Consider the following 22,926-nt stretch of genomic DNA (forward strand, 5'->3'; position numbering starts at 1 on the left):
GAGGAAGCCGCTAAAGCCACCAAACTTCTAAAACGGTCGCAAAGGCATGCCAGGAGTCCACAAACGGACTCTCGGGACTCTAGCGCCAACTTTCAAAATGTGTCGTCATGGGTACCTGACCAACCCTGGCCGGCACGAGGCCACCAGCCCAAAGCAATGGGTATCAATGACAGCCATAAACAGACGAAGCCGCTAAAGCCACCAAACTTCGCACACGGGCGTGAAGGCATGCCAGGAGTGCACAAACGGACTTTCGGGACTCTAGCGCCAACTTTCAAAATGTGTCGTCATGGGTACCTGGCCGGCACGAGGCCACCAGCCCAAAGCAATGGGTGTCAATGACAGCCATAACCAGAGGAAGCCGCTAAAGCCACCAAAGTTGGCACAATGTCATGAAGGCATGCCAGGAGTCCACACACGGACTTTCGGGACTCCAGCGCCTACTTTCAAAATGTGTCGTCATGGGTACCTGACCAACCCTGGCCGGCACGAGGCCACCAGCCCAAAGCAATGGGTATCAATGACAGCCATAAACAGACGAAGCCGCTATAGCCACCAAACTTCGCACACGGGCGTGAAGGCATGCCAGGAGTCCACAAACGGACTTTCGGGACTCTAGCGCCAACTTTCAAAATGTGTCGTCATGGGTACCTGACCAACCCTGGCCGGCACAAGGCCACCAGCCCAAAGCAATGGGTATCTAGACAGCCATAACCAGAGGAAGCCGCTAAAGCCACCAAACTTCGCACACGGGTGCAAAGGCATGCCAGGAGTGCACAAACGGACTTTCGGGACTCTAGCGCCAACTTTCAAAATGTGTCGTCATGGGTACCTGATCAACCCTGGCCGGCACGAGGCCGCCAGCCCAAAGCAATGGGTGTCAATGACAGCCATGAACAGAGGAAGCCGCTAAAGCCACCAAACTTCTAAAACGGTCGCAAAGTCATGCCAGGAGTCCACAAACGGACTTTCGGGACTCTAGCGCCAACTTTCAAAATGTGTCGTCATGGGTACCTGACCAACCCTGGCCGGCACAAGGCCACCAGCCCAAAGCAATGGGTATCAATGACAGCCATAACCAGAGGAAGCCGCTAAAGCCACCAAACTTCGCACACGGGCGCGAAGGCATGCCAGGAGTGCACACACGGACTTTCGGGACTCCAGCGCCAACTTTCAAAATGTGTCGTCATGGTTACCTGACCAACCTGGCCGGCCCGAGGCCGCCAGCCCAAAGCAATGGGTGTCAATGACAGCCATGAACAGAGGAAGCCGCTAAAGCCACCAAACTTCTAAAACATTCGCAAAGGCATGCCAGGAGTCCACAAACGGACTTTCGGGACTCTAGCGCCAACTTTCAAAATGTGTCGTCATGGGTACCTGACCAACCCTGGCCGGCACAAGGCCACCAGCCCAAAGCAATGGGTATCAATGACAGCCATAACCAGAGGAAGCCGCTAAAGCCACCAAACTTCGCACACGGGCGCGAAGGCATGCCAGGAGTGCACACACGGACTTTCGGGACTCCAGCGCCAACTTTCAAAATGTGTCGTCATGGTTACCTGACCAACCTGGCCGGCCCGAGGCCGCCAGCCCAAAGCAATGGGTGTCAATGACAGCCATGAACAGAGGAAGCCGCTATAGCCACCAAACTTCTAAAACGGTCACAAAGGCATGCCAGGAGTCCACAAACGGACTTTCGGGACTCTAGCGCCAACTTTCAAAATGTGTCGTCATGGGTACCTGACCAACCCTGGCCGGCACAAGGCCACCAGCCCAAAGCAATGGGTATCTAGACAGCCATAACCAGAGGAAGCCGCTAAAGCCACCAAACTTCGCACACGGGCGTGAAGGCATGCCAGGAGTGCACACACGGACTTTCGGGACTCCAGCGCCAACTTTCAAAATGTGTCGTCATGGTTACCTGACCAACCTGGCCGGCCCGAGGCCGCCAGCCCAAAGCAATGGGTGTCAATGACAGCCATGAACAGAGGAAGCCGCTAAAGCCACCAAACTTTGAAAACGGGTGCGAAGGCATGCCAGGAGTGCACAAACGGACTTTCGGGACTCTAGCGCCAACTTTCAAAATGTGTCGTCATGGGTACCTGATCAACCCTGGCCGGCACGAGGCCGCCAGCCCAAAGCAATGGGTGTCAATGACAGCCATGAACAGAGGAAGCCGCTAAAGTCACCAAACTTCTAAAACGGTCGCAAAGGCATGCCAGGAGTCCACAAAAGGACTCTCGGGACTCTAGCGCCAACTTTCAAAATGTGTCGTCATGGGTACCTGACCAACCCTGGCCGGCACAAGGCCACCAGCCCAAAGCAATGGGTATCAATGACAGCCATAACCAGAGGAAGCCGCTAAAGCCACCAAACTTCGCACACAGGCGCGAAGGCATGCCAGGAGTGCACACACGGACTTTCGGGACTCCAGCGCCAACTTTCAAAATGTGTCGTCATTGTTACCTGACCAACCTGGCCGACCCGAGGCCGCCAGCCCAAAGCAATGGGTGTCAATGACAGCCATAAACAGAGGAAGCCGCTAAAGCCACCAAACTTCGAAAACGGGCGCGAAGGCATGCCAGGAGTGCACAAACGGACTTTCGGGACTCTAGCGCCAACTTTCAAAATGTGTCGTCATGGGTACCTGACCAACCCTGGCCGGCACGAGGCCACCAGCCCAAAGCAATGGGTATCAATGACAGCCATAAACAGACGAAGCCGCTAAAGCCACCAAACTTCGCACACGGGCGTGAAGGCATGCCAGGAGTGCACAAACGGACTTTCGGGACTCTAGCGCCAACTTTCAAAATGTGTCGTCATGGGTACCTGGCCGGCACGAGGCCACCAGCCCAAAGCAATGGGTGTCAATGACAGCCATAACCAGAGGAAGCCGCTAAAGCCACCAAACTTGGCACAATGTCATGAAGGCATGCCAGGAGTGCACAAACGGACTTTCGGGACTCCAGCGCCAACTTTCAAAATGTGTCGTCATGGGTACCTGGCCGGCCTGAGGCCCCCAGCCCAAAGCAATGGGTATCAATGACAGCCATAAACAGAGGAAGCCGCTAAAGCCACCAAACTTGGCACAATGTCATGAAGGCATGCCAGGAGTGCACAAACGGACTTTCGGGACTCCAGCGCCAACTTTCAAAATGTGTCGTCATGGTTACCTGACCAACCTGGCCGGCCCGAGGCCGCCAGCCCAAAGCAATGGCTGTCAATGACAGCCATCAACAGAGGAAGCCGCTAAAGCCACCAAACTTTGAAAACGGGTGCGAAGGCATGCCAGGAGTGCACAAACGGACTTTCGGGACTCTAGCGCCAACTTTCAAAATGTGTCGTCATGGGTACCTGATCAACCCTGGCCGGCACGAGGCCGCCAGCCCAAAGCAATGGGTGTCAATGACAGCCATGAACAGAGGAAGCCGCTAAAGCCACCAAACTTCGAAAACGGGCGCAACGGCATGCCAGGAGTCCACACACGGACTTTCGGGACTCCAGCGCCTACATTCAAAATCTGTCGTCATGGGTACCTGACCAACCCTGGCCGGCACGAGGCCACCAGCCCAAAGCAATGGATATCAATGACAGCCATAAACAGAGGAAGCCGCTAAAGCCACCAAACTTCGAAAACGGGCACGAAGGCATGCCAGGAGTGCACAAACGGACTTTCGGGACTCTAGCGCCAACTTTCAAAATGTGTCGTCATGGGTACCTGACCAACCCTGGCCGGCACGAGGCCACCAGCCCAAAGCAATGGGTGTCAATGACAGCCATAAACAGAGGAAGCCGCTAAAGCCACCAAACTTCGAAAACGGGCGCAACGGCATGCCAGGAGTGCACAAACGGACTTTCGGGACTCTAGCGCCAACTTTCAAAATGTGTCGTCATGGGTACCTGACCAACCCTGGCCGGCACAAGGCCACCAGCCCAAAGCAATGGGTATCAATGACAGCCATAACCAGAGGAAGCCGCTAAAGCCATCAAACTTCTAAAACGGTCGCAAAGGCATGCCAGGAGTGCACAAACGGACTTTCGGGACTCTAGCGCCAACTTTCAAAATGTGTCGTCATGGGTACCTGACCAACCCTGGCCGGCACGAGGCCACCAGCCCAAAGCAATGGGTGTCAATGACAGCCATAAACAGAGGAAGCCGCTAAAGCCACCAAACTTTGAAAACGGGCGCGAAGGCATGCCAGGAGTGCACAAACGGACTTTCGGGACTCTAGCGCCAACTTTCAAAATGTGTCGTCATGGGTACCTGACCAACCCTGGCCGGCACAAGGCCACCAGCCCAAAGCAATGGGTATCAATGACAGCCATAACCAGAGGAAGCCGCTAAAGCCATCAAACTTCTAAAACGGTCGCAAAGGCATGCCAGGAGTCCACAAACGGACTTTCGGGACTCTAGCGCCAACTTTCAAAATGTGTCGTCATGGGTACCTGACCAACCCTGGCCGGCACAAGGCCACCAGCCCAAAGCAATGGGTATCTAGACAGCCATAACCAGAGGAAGCTGCTAAAGCCACCAAACTTCGCACACGGGCGTGAAGGCATGCCAGGAGTGCACACATGGACTTTCGGGACTCCAGCGCCAACTTTCAAAATGTGTCGTCATGGTTACCTGACCAACCTGGCCGGCCCGAGGCCGCCAGCCCAAAGCAATGGGTGTCAATGACAGCCATAAACAGAGGAAGCCGCTAAAGCCACCAAACTTTGAAAACGGGTGCGAAGGCATGCCAGGAGTGCACAAACGGACTTTCGGGACTCTAGCGCCAACTTTCAAAATGTGTCATCATGGGTACCTGATCAACCCTGGCCGGCACGAGGCCGCCAGCCCAAAGCAATGGGTGTCAATGACAGCCATGAACAGAGGAAGCCGCTAAAGCCACCAAACTTCTAAAACGGTCGCAAAGGCATGCCAGGAGTCCACAAACGGACTCTCGGGACTCTAGCGCCAACTTTCAAAATGTGTCGTCATGGGTACCTGACCAACCCTGGCCGGCACAAGGCCACCAGCCCAAAGCAATGGGTATCAATGACAGCCATAACCAGAGGAAGCCGCTAAAGCCACCAAACTTCGCACACGGGCGCGAAGGCATGCCAGGAGTGCACACACGGACTTTCGGGACTCCAGCGCCAACTTTCAAAATGTGTCGTCATGGTTACCTGACCAACCTGGCCGGCCCGAGGCCGCCAGCCCAAAGCAATGGGTGTCAATGACAGCCATGAACAGAGGAAGCCGCTAAAGCCACCAAACTTCGAAAACGGGCGCGAAGGCATGCCAGGAGTGCACAAACGGACTTTCGGGACTCTAGCGCCAACTTTCAAAATGTGTCGTCATGGTTACCTGACCAACCTGGCCGGCCCGAGGCCGCCAGCCCAAAGCAATGGGTGTCAATGACAGCCATAAACAGAGGAAGCCGCTAAAGCCACCAAACTTTGAAAACGGGTGCGAAGGCATGCCAGGAGTGCACAAACGGACTTTCGGGACTCTAGCGCCAACTTTCAAAATGTGTCATCATGGGTACCTGATCAACCCTGGCCGGCACGAGGCCGCCAGCCCAAAGCAATGGGTGTCAATGACAGCCATGAACAGAGGAAGCCGCTAAAGCCACCAAACTTCTAAAACGGTCGCAAAGGCATGCCAGGAGTCCACAAACGGACTCTCGGGACTCTAGCGCCAACTTTCAAAATGTGTCGTCATGGGTACCTGACCAACCCTGGCCGGCACAAGGCCACCAGCCCAAAGCAATGGGTATCAATGACAGCCATAACCAGAGGAAGCCGCTAAAGCCACCAAACTTCGCACACGGGCGCGAAGGAATGCCAGGAGTGCTCACACGGACTTTCGGGACTCCAGCGCCAACTTTCAAAATGTGTCGTCATGGGTACCTGGCCGGCACGAGGCCACCAGCCCAAAGCAATGGGTGTCAATGACAGCCATAACCAGAGGAAGCTGCTAAAGCCACCAAAGTTGGCACAATGTCATGAAGGCATGCCAGGAGTCCACACACGGACTTTCGGGACTCCAGCGCCTACTTTCAAAATGTGTCGTCATGGGTACCTGACCAACCCTGGCCGGCACGAGGCCACCAGCCCAAAGCAATGGGTATCAATGACAGCCATAAACAGCCGAAGCCGCTATAGCCACCAAACTTCGCACACGGGCGTGAAGGCATGCCAGGAGTCCACAAACGGACTTTCGGGACTCTAGCGCCAACTTTCAAAATGTGTCGTCATGGGTACCTGACCAACCCTGGCCGGCACAAGGCCACCAGCCCAAAGCAATGGGTATCTAGACAGCCATAACCAGAGGAAGCCGCTAAAGCCACCAAACTTCGCACACGGGCGCGAAGGCATGCCAGGAGTGCACACACGGACCTTCGGGACTCCAGCGCCAACTTTCAAAATGTGTCGTCATGGGTACCTGGCCGGCCCGAGGCCCCCAGCCCAAAGCAATGGGTATCAATGACAGCCATAAACAGAGGAAGCCGCTAAAGCCACCAAACTTGGCACAATGTCATGAAGGCATGCCAGGAGTGCACAAACGGACTTTCGGGACTCCAGCGCCAACTTGCAAAATGTGTCGTCATGGTTACCTGACCAACCTGGCCGGCCCGAGGCCGCCAGCCCAAAGCAATGGGTGTCAATGACAGCCATGAACAGAGGAAGCAGCTAAAGCCACCAAACTTCTAAAACGGTCGCAAAGGCATGCCAGGAGTCCACAAACGGACTTTCGGGACTCTAGCGCCTACTTTGAAAATGTGTCATCATGGGTACCTGACCAACCTGGCCGGCCCGAGGCCGCCAGCCCAAAGCAATGGGTGTCAATGAAAGCCATAAACAGAGGAAGCCGCTAAAGCCACCAAACTTCGCACACGGGCGCGAAGGCATGCCAGGAGTGCACACACGGACTTTCGGGACTCCAGCGCCAACTTTCAAAATGTGTCGTCATGGGTACCTGGCCGGCCCGAGGCCCCCAGCCCAAAGCAATGGGTATCAATGACAGCCATAAACAGAGGAAGCCGCTAAAGCCACCAAACTTCGAAAACGGGCGCAACGGCATGCCAGGAGTCCACACACGGACTTTCGGGACTCCAGCACCTACTTTCAAAATGTGTCGTCATGGGTACCTGACCAACCCTGGCCGGCACGAGGCCACAAGCCCAAAGCAATGGGTATCAATGACAGCCATAAACAGAGGAAGCCGCTAAAGCCACCAAACTTCTAAAACGGGCGCGAAGGCATGCCAGGAGTGCATAAACGGACTTTCGGGACTCCAGCGCCAACTTTCAAAATGTGTCGTCATGGGTACCTGGCCGGCCCGAGGCCCCCAGCCCAAAGCAATGGGTATCAATGACAGCCATAAACAGAGGAAGCCGCTAAAGCCACCAAACTTGGCACAATGTCATGAAGGCATGCCAGGAGTGCACAAACGGACTTTCGGGACTCCAGCGCCAACTTTCAAAATGTGTCGTCATGGTTACCTGACCAACCTGGCCGGCCCGAGGCCGCCAGCCCAAAGCAATGGGTGTCAATGACAGCCATCAACAGAGGAAGCCGCTAAAGCCACCAAACTTTGAAAACGGGTGCGAAGGCATGCCAGGAGTGCACAAACGGACTTTCGGGACTCTAGCGCCAACTATCAAAATGTGTCGTCATGGGTACCTGATCAACCCTGGCCGGCACGAGGCCGCCAGCCCAAAGCAATGGGTGTCAATGACAGCCATGAACAGAGGAAGCAGCTAAAGCCACCAAACTTCTAAAACGGTCGCAAAGGCATGCCAGGAGTCCACAAACGGACTTTCGGGACTCTAGCGCCAACTTTCAAAATGTGTCGTCATGGGTACCTGGCCGGCCCGAGGCCCCCAGCCCAAAGCAATGGGTATCAATGACAGCCATAAACAGAGGAAGCCGCTAAAGCCACCAAACTTCGAAAACGGGCGCAACGGCATGCCAGGAGTCCACACACGGACTTTCGGGACTCCAGCGCCTACTTTCAAAATGTGTCGTCATGGGTACCTGACCAACCCTGGCCGGCACGAGGCCACCAGCCCAAAGCAATGGGTATCAATGACAGCCATAAACAGAGGAAGCCGCTAAAGCCACCAAACTTCGAAAACGGGCGCAAAGGCATGCCAGGAGTGCACAAACGGACTTTCGGGACTCTAGCGCCAACTTTCAAAATGTGTCGTCATGGGTACCTGACCAACCCTGGCCGGCACGAGGCCACCAGCCCAAAGCAATGGGTATCAAAGACAGCCATAAACAGACGAAGCCGCTAAAGCCACCAAACTTCGAAAACGGGCGCGACGGCATGCCAGGAGTCCACACACGGACTTTCGGGACTCCAGCGTCAACTTTCAAAATGTGTCGTAATGGTTACCTGACCAACCCTGGCCTGCCCGAGGCCGCCAGCCCAAAGCAATGGGTGTCAATGACAGCCATAAACAGAGGAAGCCGCTAAAGCCACCAAACTTTGAAAACGGGCGCGAAGGCATGCCAGGAGTGTACACACGGACTTTCGGGACTCCAGCGCCAACTTTCAAAATGTGTCGTCATGGGTACCTGGCCGGCCCGAGGCCCCCAGCCCAAAGCAATGGGTATCAATGACAGCCATAAACAGAGGAAGCCGCTAAAGCCACCAAACTTGGCACAATGTCATGAAGGCATGCCAGGAGTGCACAAACGGACTTTCGGGACTCCAGCGCCAACTTTCAAAATGTGTCGTCATGGTTACCTGACCAACCTGGCCGGCCCGAGGCCGCCAGCCCAAAGCAATGGGTGTCAATGACAGCCATCAACAGAGGAAGCCGCTAAAGCCACCAAACTTTGAAAACGGGTGCGAAGGCATGCCAGGAGTGCACAAACGGACTTTCGGGACTCTAGCGCCAACTTTCAAAATGTGTCGTCATGGGTACCTGATCAACCCTGGCCGGCACGAGGCCGCCAGCCCAAAGCAATGGGTGTCAATGACAGCCATGAACAGAGGAAGCCGCTAAAGCCACCAAACTTCTAAAACGGTCGCAAAGGCATGCCAGGAGTCCACAAACGGACTTTCGGGACTCTAGCGCCTACTTTGAAAATGTGTCATCATGGGTACCTGACCAACCTGGCCGGCCCGAGGCCGCCAGCCCAAAGCAATGGGTGTCAATGACAGCCATAAACAGAGGAAGCCGCTAAAGCCACCAAACTTCGAAAACGGGCGCGAAGGCATGCCAGGAGTGCACAAACGGACTTTCGGGACACCAGCGCCAACTTTCAAAATGTGTCGTCATGGGTACCTGATCAACCCTGGCTGGCACGAGGCCACCAGCCCAAAGGAATGGGTATCAATGACAGCCATGAACAGAGGAAGCCGCTATAGACACCAAACTTCTAAAACGGTCGCAAAGGCATGCCAGGAGTCCACACACGGACTTTCGGGACTCCAGCGCCAACTTTCAAAATGTGTCGTCATGGGTACCTGGCCGGCCTGAGGCCACCAGCCCAAAGCAATGGGTATCAATGACAGCCATAAACAGAGGAAGCCGCTAAAGCCACCAAACTTGGCACAATGTCATGAAGGCATGCCAGGAGTGGACAAACGGACTTTCGGGACTCCAGCGCCAACTTTCAAAATGTGTCGTCATGGTTACCTGACCAACCTGGCCGGCCCAAGGCCGCCAGCCCAAAGCAATGGCTGTCAATGACAGCCATCAACAGAGGAAGCCGCTAAAGCCACCAAACTTTGAAAACGGGTGCGAAGGCATGCCAGGAGTGCACAAACGGACTTTCGGGACTCTAGCGCCAACTTTCAAAATGTGTCGTCATGGGTACCTGATCAACCCTGGCCGGCACGAGGCCGCCAGCCCAAAGCAATGGGTGTCAATGACAGCCATGAACAGAGGAAGCCGCTAAAGCCACCAAACTTCGAAAACGGGCGCGAAGGCATGCCAGGAGTGCACAAACGGACTTTCGGGACTCTAGCGCCAACTTTCAAAATGTGTCGTCATGGGTACCTGACCAACCCTGGCCGGCACGAGGCCACCAGCCCAAAGCAATGGGTATCAATGACAGCCATAAACAGACGAAGCCGCTAAAGCCACCAAACTTCGCACACGGGCGTGAAGGCATGCCAGGAGTGCACAAACGGACTTTCGGGACTCTAGCGCCAACTTTCAAAATGTGTCGTCATGGGTACCTGGCCGGCACGAGGCCACCAGCCCAAAGCAATGGGTGTCAATGACAGCCATAACCAGAGGAAGCCGCTAAAGCCACCAAAGTTGGCACAATGTCATGAAGGCATGCCAGGAGTCCACACACGGACTTTCGGGACTCCAGCGCCAACTTTCAAAATGTGTCGTCATGGTTACCTGACCAACCTGGCCGGCCCGAGGCCGCCAGCCCAAAGCAATGGGTGTCAATGACAGCCATGAACAGAGGAAGCCGCTAAAGCCACCAAACTTCTAAAACGGTCGCAAAGGCATGCCAGGAGTCCACAAACGGACTCTCGGGACTCTAGCGCCAACTTTCAAAATGTGTCGTCATGGGTACCTGACCAACCCTGGCCGGCACGAGGCCACCAGCCCAAAGCAATGGGTATCAATGACAGCCATAAACAGACGAAGCCGCTAAAGCCACCAAACTTCGCACACGGGCGTGAAGGCATGCCAGGAGTGCACAAACGGACTTTCGGGACTCTAGCGCCAACTTTCAAAATGTGTCGTCATGGGTACCTGGCCGGCACGAGGCCACCAGCCCAAAGCAATGGGTGTCAATGACAGCCATAACCAGAGGAAGCCGCTAAAGCCACCAAAGTTGGCACAATGTCATGAAGGCATGCCAGGAGTCCACACACGGACTTTCGGGACTCCAGCGCCTACTTTCAAAATGTGTCGTCATGGGTACCTGACCAACCCTGGCCGGCACGAGGCCACCAGCCCAAAGCAATGGGTATCAATGACAGCCATAAACAGACGAAGCCGCTATAGCCACCAAACTTCGCACACGGGCGTGAAGGCATGCCAGGAGTCCACAAACGGACTTTCGGGACTCTAGCGCCAACTTTCAAAATGTGTCGTCATGGGTACCTGACCAACCCTGGCCGGCACAAGGCCACCAGCCCAAAGCAATGGGTATCTAGACAGCCATAACCAGAGGAAGCCGCTAAAGCCACCAAACTTCGCACACGGGTGCAAAGGCATGCCAGGAGTGCACAAACGGACTTTCGGGACTCTAGCGCCAACTTTCAAAATGTGTCGTCATGGGTACCTGATCAACCCTGGCCGGCACGAGGCCGCCAGCCCAAAGCAATGGGTGTCAATGACAGCCATGAACAGAGGAAGCCGCTAAAGCCACCAAACTTCTAAAACGGTCGCAAAGTCATGCCAGGAGTCCACAAACGGACTTTCGGGACTCTAGCGCCAACTTTCAAAATGTGTCGTCATGGGTACCTGACCAACCCTGGCCGGCACAAGGCCACCAGCCCAAAGCAATGGGTATCAATGACAGCCATAACCAGAGGAAGCCGCTAAAGCCACCAAACTTCGCACATGGGCGCGAAGGCATGCCAGGAGTGCACACACGGACTTTCGGGACTCCAGCGCCAACTTTCAAAATGTGTCGTCATGGTTACCTGACCAACCTGGCCGGCCCGAGGCCGCCAGCCCAAAGCAATGGGTGTCAATGACAGCCATGAACAGAGGAAGCCGCTAAAGCCACCAAACTTCTAAAACGGTCGCAAAGGCATGCCAGGAGTCCACAAACGGACTTTCGGGACTCTAGCGCCAACTTTCAAAATGTGTCGTCATGGGTACCTGACCAACCCTGGCCGGCACAAGGCCACCAGCCCAAAGCAATGGGTATCAATGACAGCCATAACCAGAGGAAGCCGCTAAAGCCACCAAACTTCGCACACGGGCGCGAAGGCATGCCAGGAGTGCACACACGGACTTTCGGGACTCCAGCGCCAACTTTCAAAATGTGTCGTCATGGTTACCTGACCAACCTGGCCGGCCCGAGGCCGCCAGCCCAAAGCAATGGGTGTCAATGACAGCCATGAACAGAGGAAGCCGCTATAGCCACCAAACTTCTAAAACGGTCGCAAAGGCATGCCAGGAGTCCACAAACGGACTTTCGGGACTCTAGCGCCAACTTTCAAAATGTGTCGTCATGGGTACCTGACCAACCCTGGCCGGCACAAGGCCACCAGCCCAAAGCAATGGGTATCTAGACAGCCATAACCAGAGGAAGCCGCTAAAGCCACCAAACTTCGCACACGGGCGTGAAGGCATGCCAGGAGTGCACACACGGACTTTCGGGACTCCAGCGCCAACTTTCAAAATGTGTCGTCATGGTTACCTGACCAACCTGGCCGGCCCGAGGCCGCCAGCCCAAAGCAATGGGTGTCAATGACAGCCATGAACAGAGGAAGCCGCTAAAGCCACCAAACTTGGCACAATGTCATGAAGGCATGCCAGGAGTGCACAAACGGACTTTCGGGACTCCAGCGCCAACTTTCAAAATGTGTCGTCATGGTTACCTGACCAACCTGGCCGGCCCAAGGCCGCCAGCCCAAAGCAATGGCTGTCAATGACAGCCATCAACAGAGGAAGCCGCTAAAGCCACCAAACTTTGAAAACGGGTGCGAAGGCATGCCAGGAGTGCACAAACGGACTTTCGGGACTCTAGCGCCAACTTTCAAAATGTGTCGTCATGGGTACCTGATCAACCCTGGCCGGCACGAGGCCGCCAGCCCAAAGCAATGGGTGTCAATGACAGCCATGAACAGAGGAAGCCGCTAAAGCCACCAAACTTCGAAAACGGGCGCGAAGGCATGCCAGGAGTGCACAAACGGACTTTCGGGACTCTAGCGCCAACTTTCAAAATGTGTCGTCATGGGTACCTGACCAACCCTGGCCGGCACGAGGCCACCAGCCCAAAGCAATGGGTATCAATGACAGCCATAAACAGACGAAGCCGCTAAAGCCACCAAACTTCGCACACTGGCGTGAAGGCATGCCAGGAGTGCACAAACGGACTTTCGGGACTCTAGCGCCAACTTTCAAAATGTGTCGTCATGGGTACCTGGCCGGCACGAGGCCACCAGCCCAAAGCAATGGGTGTCAATGACAGCCATAACCAGAGGAAGCCGCTAAAGCCACCAAAGTTGGCACAATGTCATGAAGGCATGCCAGGAGTCCACACACGGACTTTCGGGACTCCAGCGCCAACTTTCAAAATGTGTCGTCATGGTTACCTGACCAACCTGGCCGGCCCGAGGCCGCCAGCCCAAAGCAATGGGTGTCAATGACAGCCATGAACAGAGGAAGCCGCTAAAGCCACCAAACTTCTAAAACGGTCGCAAAGGCATGCCAGGAGTCCACAAACGGACTCTCGGGACTCTAGCGCCAACTTTCAAAATGTGTCGTCATGGGTACCTGACCAACCCTGGCCGGCACGAGGCCACCAGCCCAAAGCAATGGGTATCAATGACAGCCATAAACAGACGAAGCCGCTAAAGCCACCAAACTTCGCACACGGGCGTGAAGGCATGCCAGGAGTGCACAAACGGACTTTCGGGACTCTAGCGCCAACTTTCAAAATGTGTCGTCATGGGTACCTGGCCGGCACGAGGCCACCAGCCCAAAGCAATGGGTGTCAATGACAGCCATAACCAGAGGAAGCCGCTAAAGCCACCAAAGTTGGCACAATGTCATGAAGGCATGCCAGGAGTCCACACACGGACTTTCGGGACTCCAGCGCCTACTTTCAAAATGTGTCGTCATGGGTACCTGACCAACCCTGGCCGGCACGAGGCCACCAGCCCAAAGCAATGGGTATCAATGACAGCCATAAACAGACGAAGCCGCTATAGCCACCAAACTTCGCACACGGGCGTGAAGGCATGCCAGGAGTCCACAAACGGACTTTCGGGACTCTAGCGCCAACTTTCAAAATGTGTCGTCATGGGTACCTGACCAACCCTGGCCGGCACAAGGCCACCAGCCCAAAGCAATGGGTATCTAGACAGCCATAACCAGAGGAAGCCGCTAAAGCCACCAAACTTCGCACACGGGTGCAAAGGCATGCCAGGAGTGCACAAACGGACTTTCGGGACTCTAGCGCCAACTTTCAAAATGTGTCGTCATGGGTACCTGATCAACCCTGGCCGGCACGAGGCCGCCAGCCCAAAGCAATGGGTGTCAATGACAGCCATGAACAGAGGAAGCCGCTAAAGCCACCAAACTTCTAAAACGGTCGCAAAGTCATGCCAGGAGTCCACAATCGGACTTTCGGGACTCTAGCGCCAACTTTCAAAATGTGTCGTCATGGGTACCTGACCAACCCTGGCCGGCACAAGGCCACCAGCCCAAAGCAATGGGTATCAATGACAGCCATAACCAGAGGAAGCCGCTAAAGCCACCAAACTTCGCACACGGGTGCGAAGGCATGCCAGGAGTGCACACACGGACTTTCGGGACTCCAGCGCCAACTTTCAAAATGTGTCGTCATGGTTACCTGACCAACCTGGCCGGCCCGAGGCCGCCAGCCCAAAGCAATGGGTGTCAATGACAGCCATGAACAGAGGAAGCCGCTAAAGCCACCAAACTTCTAAAACGGTCGCAAAGGCATGCCAGGAGTCCACAAACGGACTTTCGGGACTCTAGCGCCAACTTTCAAAATGTGTCGTCATGGGTACCTGACCAACCCTGGCCGGCACAAGGCCACCAGCCCAAAGCAATGGGTATCAATGACAGCCATAACCAGAGGAAGCCGCTAAAGCCACCAAACTTCGCACACGGGCGCGAAGGCATGCCAGGAGTGCACACACGGACTTTCGGGACTCCAGCGCCAACTTTCAAAATGTGTCGTCATGGTTACCTGACCAACCTGGCCGGCCCGAGGCCGCCAGCCCAAAGCAATGGGTGTCAATGACAGCCATGAACAGAGGAAGCCGCTATAGCCACCAAACTTCTAAAACGGTCACAAAGGCATGCCAGGAGTCCACAAACGGACTTTCGGGACTCTAGCGCCAACTTTCAAAATGTGTCGTCATGGGTACCTGACCAACCCTGGCCGGCACAAGGCCACCAGCCCAAAGCAATGGGTATCTAGACAGCCATAACCAGAGGAAGCCGCTAAAGCCACCAAACTTCGCACACGGGCGTGAAGGCATGCCAGGAGTGCACACACGGACTTTCGGGACTCCAGCGCCAACTTTCAAAATGTGTCGTCATGGTTACCTGACCAACCTGGCCGGCCCGAGGCCGCCAGCCCAAAGCAATGGGTGTCAATGACAGCCATGAACAGAGGAAGCCGCTAAAGCCACCAAACTTTGAAAACGGGTGCGAAGGCATGCCAGGAGTGCACAAACGGACTTTCGGGACTCTAGCGCCAACTTTCAAAATGTGTCGTCATGGGTACCTGATCAACCCTGGCCGGCACGAGGCCGCCAGCCCAAAGCAATGGGTGTCAATGACAGCCATGAACAGAGGAAGCCGCTAAAGTCACCAAACTTCTAAAACGGTCGCAAAGGCATGCCAGGAGTCCACAAAAGGACTCTCGGGACTCTAGCGCCAACTTTCAAAATGTGTCGTCATGGGTACCTGACCAACCCTGGCCGGCACAAGGCCACCAGCCCAAAGCAATGGGTATCAATGACAGCCATAACCAGAGGAAGCCGCTAAAGCCACCAAACTTCGCACACAGGCGCGAAGGCATGCCAGGAGTGCACACACGGACTTTCGGGACTCCAGCGCCAACTTTCAAAATGTGTCGTCATTGTTACCTGACCAACCTGGCCGACCCGAGGCCGCCAGCCCAAAGCAATGGGTGTCAATGACAGCCATAAACAGAGGAAGCCGCTAAAGCCACCAAACTTCGAAAACGGGCGCGAAGGCATGCCAGGAGTGCACAAACGGACTTTCGGGACTCTAGCGCCAACTTTCAAAATGTGTCGTCATGGGTACCTGACCAACCCTGGCCGGCACGAGGCCACCAGCCCAAAGCAATGGGTATCAATGACAGCCATAAACAGACGAAGCCGCTAAAGCCACCAAACTTCGCACACGGGCGTGAAGGCATGCCAGGAGTGCACAAACGGACTTTCGGGACTCTAGCGCCAACTTTCAAAATGTGTCGTCATGGGTACCTGGCCGGCACGAGGCCACCAGCCCAAAGCAATGGGTGTCAATGACAGCCATAACCAGAGGAAGCCGCTAAAGCCACCAAACTTGGCACAATGTCATGAAGGCATGCCAGGAGTGCACAAACGGACTTTCGGGACTCCAGCGCCAACTTTCAAAATGTGTCGTCATGGGTACCTGGCCGGCCTGAGGCCCCCAGCCCAAAGCAATGGGTATCAATGACAGCCATAAACAGAGGAAGCCGCTAAAGCCACCAAACTTGGCACAATGTCATGAAGGCATGCCAGGAGTGCACAAACGGACTTTCGGGACTCCAGCGCCAACTTTCAAAATGTGTCGTCATGGTTACCTGACCAACCTGGCCGGCCCGAGGCCGCCAGCCCAAAGCAATGGCTGTCAATGACAGCCATCAACAGAGGAAGCCGCTAAAGCCACCAAACTTTGAAAACGGGTGCGAAGGCATGCCAGGAGTGCACAAACGGACTTTCGGGACTCTAGCGCCAACTTTCAAAATGTGTCGTCATGGGTACCTGATCAACCCTGGCCGGCACGAGGCCGCCAGCCCAAAGCAATGGGTGTCAATGACAGCCATGAACAGAGGAAGCCGCTAAAGCCACCAAACTTCGAAAACGGGCGCAACGGCATGCCAGGAGTCCACACACGGACTTTCGGGACTCCAGCGCCTACATTCAAAATCTGTCGTCATGGGTACCTGACCAACCCTGGCCGGCACGAGGCCACCAGCCCAAAGCAATGGATATCAATGACAGCCATAAACAGAGGAAGCCGCTAAAGCCACCAAACTTCGAAAACGGGCACGAAGGCATGCCAGGAGTGCACAAACGGACTTTCGGGACTCTAGCGCCAACTTTCAAAATGTGTCGTCATGGGTACCTGACCAACCCTGGCCGGCACGAGGCCACCAGCCCAAAGCAATGGGTGTCAATGACAGCCATAAACAGAGGAAGCCGCTAAAGCCACCAAACTTCGAAAACGGGCGCAACGGCATGCCAGGAGTGCACAAACGGACTTTCGGGACTCTAGCGCCAACTTTCAAAATGTGTCGTCATGGGTACCTGACCAACCCTGGCCGGCACAAGGCCACCAGCCCAAAGCAATGGGTATCAATGACAGCCATAACCAGAGGAAGCCGCTAAAGCCATCAAACTTCTAAAACGGTCGCAAAGGCATGCCAGGAGTGCACAAACGGACTTTCGGGACTCTAGCGCCAACTTTCAAAATGTGTCGTCATGGGTACCTGACCAACCCTGGCCGGCACGAGGCCACCAGCCCAAAGCAATGGGTGTCAATGACAGCCATAAACAGAGGAAGCCGCTAAAGCCACCAAACTTTGAAAACGGGCGCGAAGGCATGCCAGGAGTGCACAAACGGACTTTCGGGACTCTAGCGCCAACTTTCAAAATGTGTCGTCATGGGTACCTGACCAACCCTGGCCGGCACAAGGCCACCAGCCCAAAGCAATGGGTATCAATGACAGCCATAACCAGAGGAAGCCGCTAAAGCCATCAAACTTCTAAAACGGTCGCAAAGGCATGCCAGGAGTCCACAAACGGACTTTCGGGACTCTAGCGCCAACTTTCAAAATGTGTCGTCATGGGTACCTGACCAACCCTGGCCGGCACAAGGCCACCAGCCCAAAGCAATGGGTATCTAGACAGCCATAACCAGAGGAAGCTGCTAAAGCCACCAAACTTCGCACACGGGCGTGAAGGCATGCCAGGAGTGCACACACGGACTTTCGGGACTCCAGCTCCAACTTTCAAAATGTGTCGTCATGGTTACCTGACCAACCTGGCCGGCCCGAGGCCGCCAGCCCAAAGCAATGGGTGTCAATGAAAGCCATAAACAGAGGAAGCCGCTAAAGCCACCAAACTTCGCACACGGGCGCGAAGGCATGCCAGGAGTGCACACACGGACTTTCGGGACTCCAGCGCCAACTTTCAAAATGTGTCGTCATGGGTACCTGGCCGGCCCGAGGCCCCCAGCCCAAAGCAATGGGTATCAATGACAGCCATAAACAGAGGAAGCCGCTAAAGCCACCAAACTTCGAAAACGGGCGCAACGGCATGCCAGGAGTCCACACACGGACTTTCGGGACTCCAGCGCCTACTTTCAAAATGTGTCGTCATGGGTACCTGACCAACCCTGGCCGGCACGAGGCCACCAGCCCAAAGCAATGGGTATCAATGACAGCCATAAACAGAGGAAGCCGCTAAAGCCACCAAACTTCGAAAACGGGCGCGAAGGCATTCCAGGAGTGCACAAACGGACTTTCGGGACTCTAGCGCCAACTTTCAAAATGTGTCATCATGGGTACCTGACCAACCCTGGCCGGCACGAGGCCACCAGCCCAAAGCAATGGGTATCAAAGACAGCCATAAACAGACGAAGCCGCTAAAGCCACCAAACTTCGAAAACGGGCGCGACAGCATGCCAGGAGTCCACACACGGACTTTCGGGACTCCAGCGTCAACTTTCAAAATGTGTCGTCATGGTTACCTGACCAACCTGGCCGGCCCGAGGCCGCCAGCCCAAAGCAATGGGTGTCAATGAAAGCCATTAACAGAGGAAGCCGCTAAAGCCACCAAACTTCGCACACGGGCGCGAAGGCATGCCAGGAGTGCACACACGGACTTTCGGGACTCCAGCGCCAACTTTCAAAATGTGTCGTCATGGGTACCTGGCCGGCCCGAGGCCCCCAGCCCAAAGCAATGGGTATCAATGACAGCCATAAACAGAGGAAGCCGCTAAAGCCACCAAACTTGGCACAATGTCATGAAGGCATGCCAGGAGTGCACAAACGGACTTTCGGGACTCCAGCGCCAACTTTCAAAATGTGTCGTCATGGTTACCTGACCAACCTGGCCGGCCCGAGGCCGCCAGCCCAAAGCAATGGGTGTCAATGACAGCCATCAACAGAGGAAGCCGCTAAAGCCACCAAACTTTGAAAACGGGTGCGAAGGCATGCCAGGAGTGCACAAACGGACTTTCGGGACTCTAGCGCCAACTTTCAAAATGTGTCGTCATGGGTACCTGATCAACCCTGGCCGGCACGAGGCCGCCAGCCCAAAGCAATGGGTGTCAATGACAGCCATGAACAGAGGAAGCAGCTAAAGCCACCAAACTTCTAAAACGGTCGCAAAGGCATGCCAGGAGTCCACAAACGGACTTTCGGGACTCTAGCGCCAACTTTCAAAATGTGTCGTCATGGGTACCTGACCAACCCTGGCCGGCACGAGGCCACCAGCCCAAAGCAATGGGTGTCAATGACAGCCATAAACAGAGGAAGCCGCTAAAGCCACCAAACTTTGAAAACGGGCGCGAAGGCATGCCAGGAGTGCACAAACGGACTTTCGGGACTCTAGCGCCAACTTTCAAAATGTGTCGTCATGGGTACCTGACCAACCCTGGCCGGCACAAGGCCACCAGCCCAAAGCAATGGGTATCAATGACAGCCATAACCAGAGGAAGCCGCTAAAGCCACCAAACTTCTAAAACGGTCGCAAAGGCATGCCAGGAGTCCACAAACGGACTTTCGGGACTCTAGCGCCAACTTTCAAAATGTGTCGTCATGGGTACCTGACCAACCCTGGCCGGCACAAGGCCACCAGCCCAAAGCAATGGGTATCTAGACAGCCATAACCAGAGGAAGCTGCTAAAGCCACCAAACTTCGCACACGGGCGTGAAGGCATGCCAGGAGTGCACACACGGACTTTCGGGACTCCAGCTCCAACTTTCAAAATGTGTCGTCATGGTTACCTGACCAACCTGGCCGGCCCGAGGCCGCCAGCCCAAAGCAATGGGTGTCAATGAAAGCCATAAACAGAGGAAGCCGCTAAAGCCACCAAACTTCGCACACGGGCGCGAAGGCATGCCAGGAGTGCACACACGGACTTTCGGGACTCCAGCGCCAACTTTCAAAATGTGTCGTCATGGGTACCTGGCCGGCCCGAGGCCCCCAGCCCAAAGCAATGGGTATCAATGACAGCCATAAACAGAGGAAGCCGCTAAAGCCACCAAACTTCGAAAACGGGCGCAACGGCATGCCAGGAGTCCACACACGGACTTTCGGGACTCCAGCGCCTACTTTCAAAATGTGTCGTCATGGGTACCTGACCAACCCTGGCCGGCACGAGGCCACCAGCCCAAAGCAATGGGTATCAATGACAGCCATAAACAGAGGAAGCCGCTAAAGCCACCAAACTTCGAAAACGGGCGCGAAGGCATGCCAGGAGTGCACAAACGGACTTTCGGGACTCTAGCGCCAACTTTCAAAATGTGTCGTCATGGGTACCTGACCAACCCTGGCCGGCACGAGGCCACCAGCCCAAAGCAATGGGTATCAAAGACAGCCATAAACAGACGAAGCCGCTAAAGCCACCAAACTTCGAAAACGGGCGCGACAGCATGCCAGGAGTCCACACACGGACTTTCGGGACTCCAGCGTCAACTTTCAAAATGTGTCGTCATGGTTACCTGACCAACCTGGCCGGCCCGAGGCCGCCAGCCCAAAGCAATGGGTGTCAATGAAAGCCATAAACAGAGGAAGCCGCTAAAGCCACCAAACTTCGCACACGGGCGCGAAGGCATGCCAGGAGTGCACACACGGACTTTCGGGACTCCAGGTCCAACTTTCAAAATGTGTCGTCATGGGTACCTGGCCGGCCCGAGGCCCCCAGCCCAAAGCAATGGGTATCAATGACAGCCATAAACAGAGGAAGCCGCTAAAGCCACCAAACTTGGCACAATGTCATGAAGGCATGCCAGGAGTGCACAAACGGACTTTCGGGACTCCAGCGCCAACTTTCAAAATGTGTCGTCATGGTTACCTGACCAACCTGGCCGGCCCGAGGCCGCCAGCCCAAAGCAATGGGTGTCAATGACAGCCATCAACAGAGGAAGCCGCTAAAGCCACCAAACTTTGAAAACGGGTGCGAAGGCATGCCAGGAGTGCACAAACGGACTTTCGGGACTCTAGCGCCAACTTTCAAAATGTGTCGTCATGGGTACCTGATCAACCCTGGCCGGCACGAGGCCGCCAGCCCAAAGCAATGGGTGTCAATGACAGCCATGAACAGAGGAAGCAGCTAAAGCCACCAAACTTCTAAAACGGTCGCAAAGGCATGCCAGGAGTCCACAAACGGACTTTCGGGACTCTAGCGCCTACTTTGAAAATGTGTCATCATGGGTACCTGACCAACCTGGCCGGCCCGAGGCCGCCAGCCCAAAGCAATGGGTGTCAATGAAAGCCATAAACAGAGGAAGCCGCTAAAGCCACCAAACTTCGCACACGGGCGCGAAGGCATGCCAGGAGTGCACACACGGACTTTCGGGACTCCAGCGCCAACTTTCAAAATGTGTCGTCATGGGTACCTGGCCGGCCCGAGGCCCCCAGCCCAAAGCAATGGGTATCAATGACAGCCATAAACAGAGGAAGCCGCTAAAGCCACCAAACTTCGAAAACGGGCGCAACGGCATGCCAGGAGTCCACACACGGACTTTCGGGACTCCAGCACCTACTTTCAAAATGTGTCGTCATGGGTACCTGACCAACCCTGGCCGGCACGAGGCCACCAGCCCAAAGCAATGGGTATCAATGACAGCCATAAACAGAGGAAGCCGCTAAAGCCACCAAACTTCTAAAACGGGCGCGAAGGCATGCCAGGAGTGCATAAACGGACTTTCGGGACTCTAGCGCCAACTTTCAAAATGTGTCGTCATGGGTACCTGACCAACCCTGGCCGGCACGAGGCCACCAGCCCAAAGCAATGGGTATCAAAGACAGCCATAAACAGACGAAGCCGCTAAAGCCACCAAACTTCGAAAACGGGCGCGACAGCATGCCAGGAGTCCACACACGGACTTTCGGGACTCCAGCGTCAACTTTCAAAATGTGTCGTCATGGTTACCTGACCAACCTGGCCGGCCCGAGGCCGCCAGCCCAAAGCAATGGGTGTCAATGAAAGCCATAAACAGAGGAAGCCGCTAAAGCCACCAAACTTCGCACACGGGCGCGAAGGCATGCCAGGAGTGCACACACGGACTTTCGGGACTCCAGCGCCAACTTTCAAAATGTGTCGTCATGGGTACCTGGCCGGCCCGAGGCCCCCAGCCCAAAGCAATGGGTATCAATGACAGCCATAAACAGAGGAAGCCGCTAAAGCCACCAAACTTCGAAAACGGGCGCAACGGCATGCCAGGAGTCCACACACGGACTTTCGGGACTCCAGCGCCTACTTTCAAAATGTGTCGTCATGGGTACCTGACCAACCCTGGCCGGCACGAGGCCACCAGCCCAAAGCAATGGGTATCAATGACAGCCATAAACAGAGGAAGCCGCTAAAGCCACCAAACTTCGAAAACGGGCGCGAAGGCATGCCAGGAGTGCACAAACGGACTTTCGGGACTCTAGCGCCAACTTTCAAAATGTGTCGTCATGGGTACCTGACCAACCCTGGCCGGCACGAGGCCACCAGCCCAAAGCAATGGGTATCAAAGACAGCCATAAACAGACGAAGCCGCTAAAGCCACCAAACTTCGAAAACGGGCGCGACGGCATGCCAGGAGTCCACACACGGACTTTCGGGACTCCAGCGTCAACTTTCAAAATGTGTCGTAATGGTTACCTGACCAACCCTGGCCTGCCCGAGGCCGCCAGCCCAAAGCAATGGGTGTCAATGACAGCCATAAACAGAGGAAGCCGCTAAAGCCACCAAACTTTGAAAACGGGCGCGAAGGCATGCCAGGAGTGTACACACGGACTTTCGG

Source organism: Anarhichas minor, unplaced genomic scaffold (genome assembly GCF_050575085.1).
Source record: "Anarhichas minor isolate MPS153535 unplaced genomic scaffold, ASM5057508v1 ptg000018l, whole genome shotgun sequence".
NCBI lineage: Eukaryota > Metazoa > Chordata > Actinopteri > Perciformes > Anarhichadidae > Anarhichas > Anarhichas minor.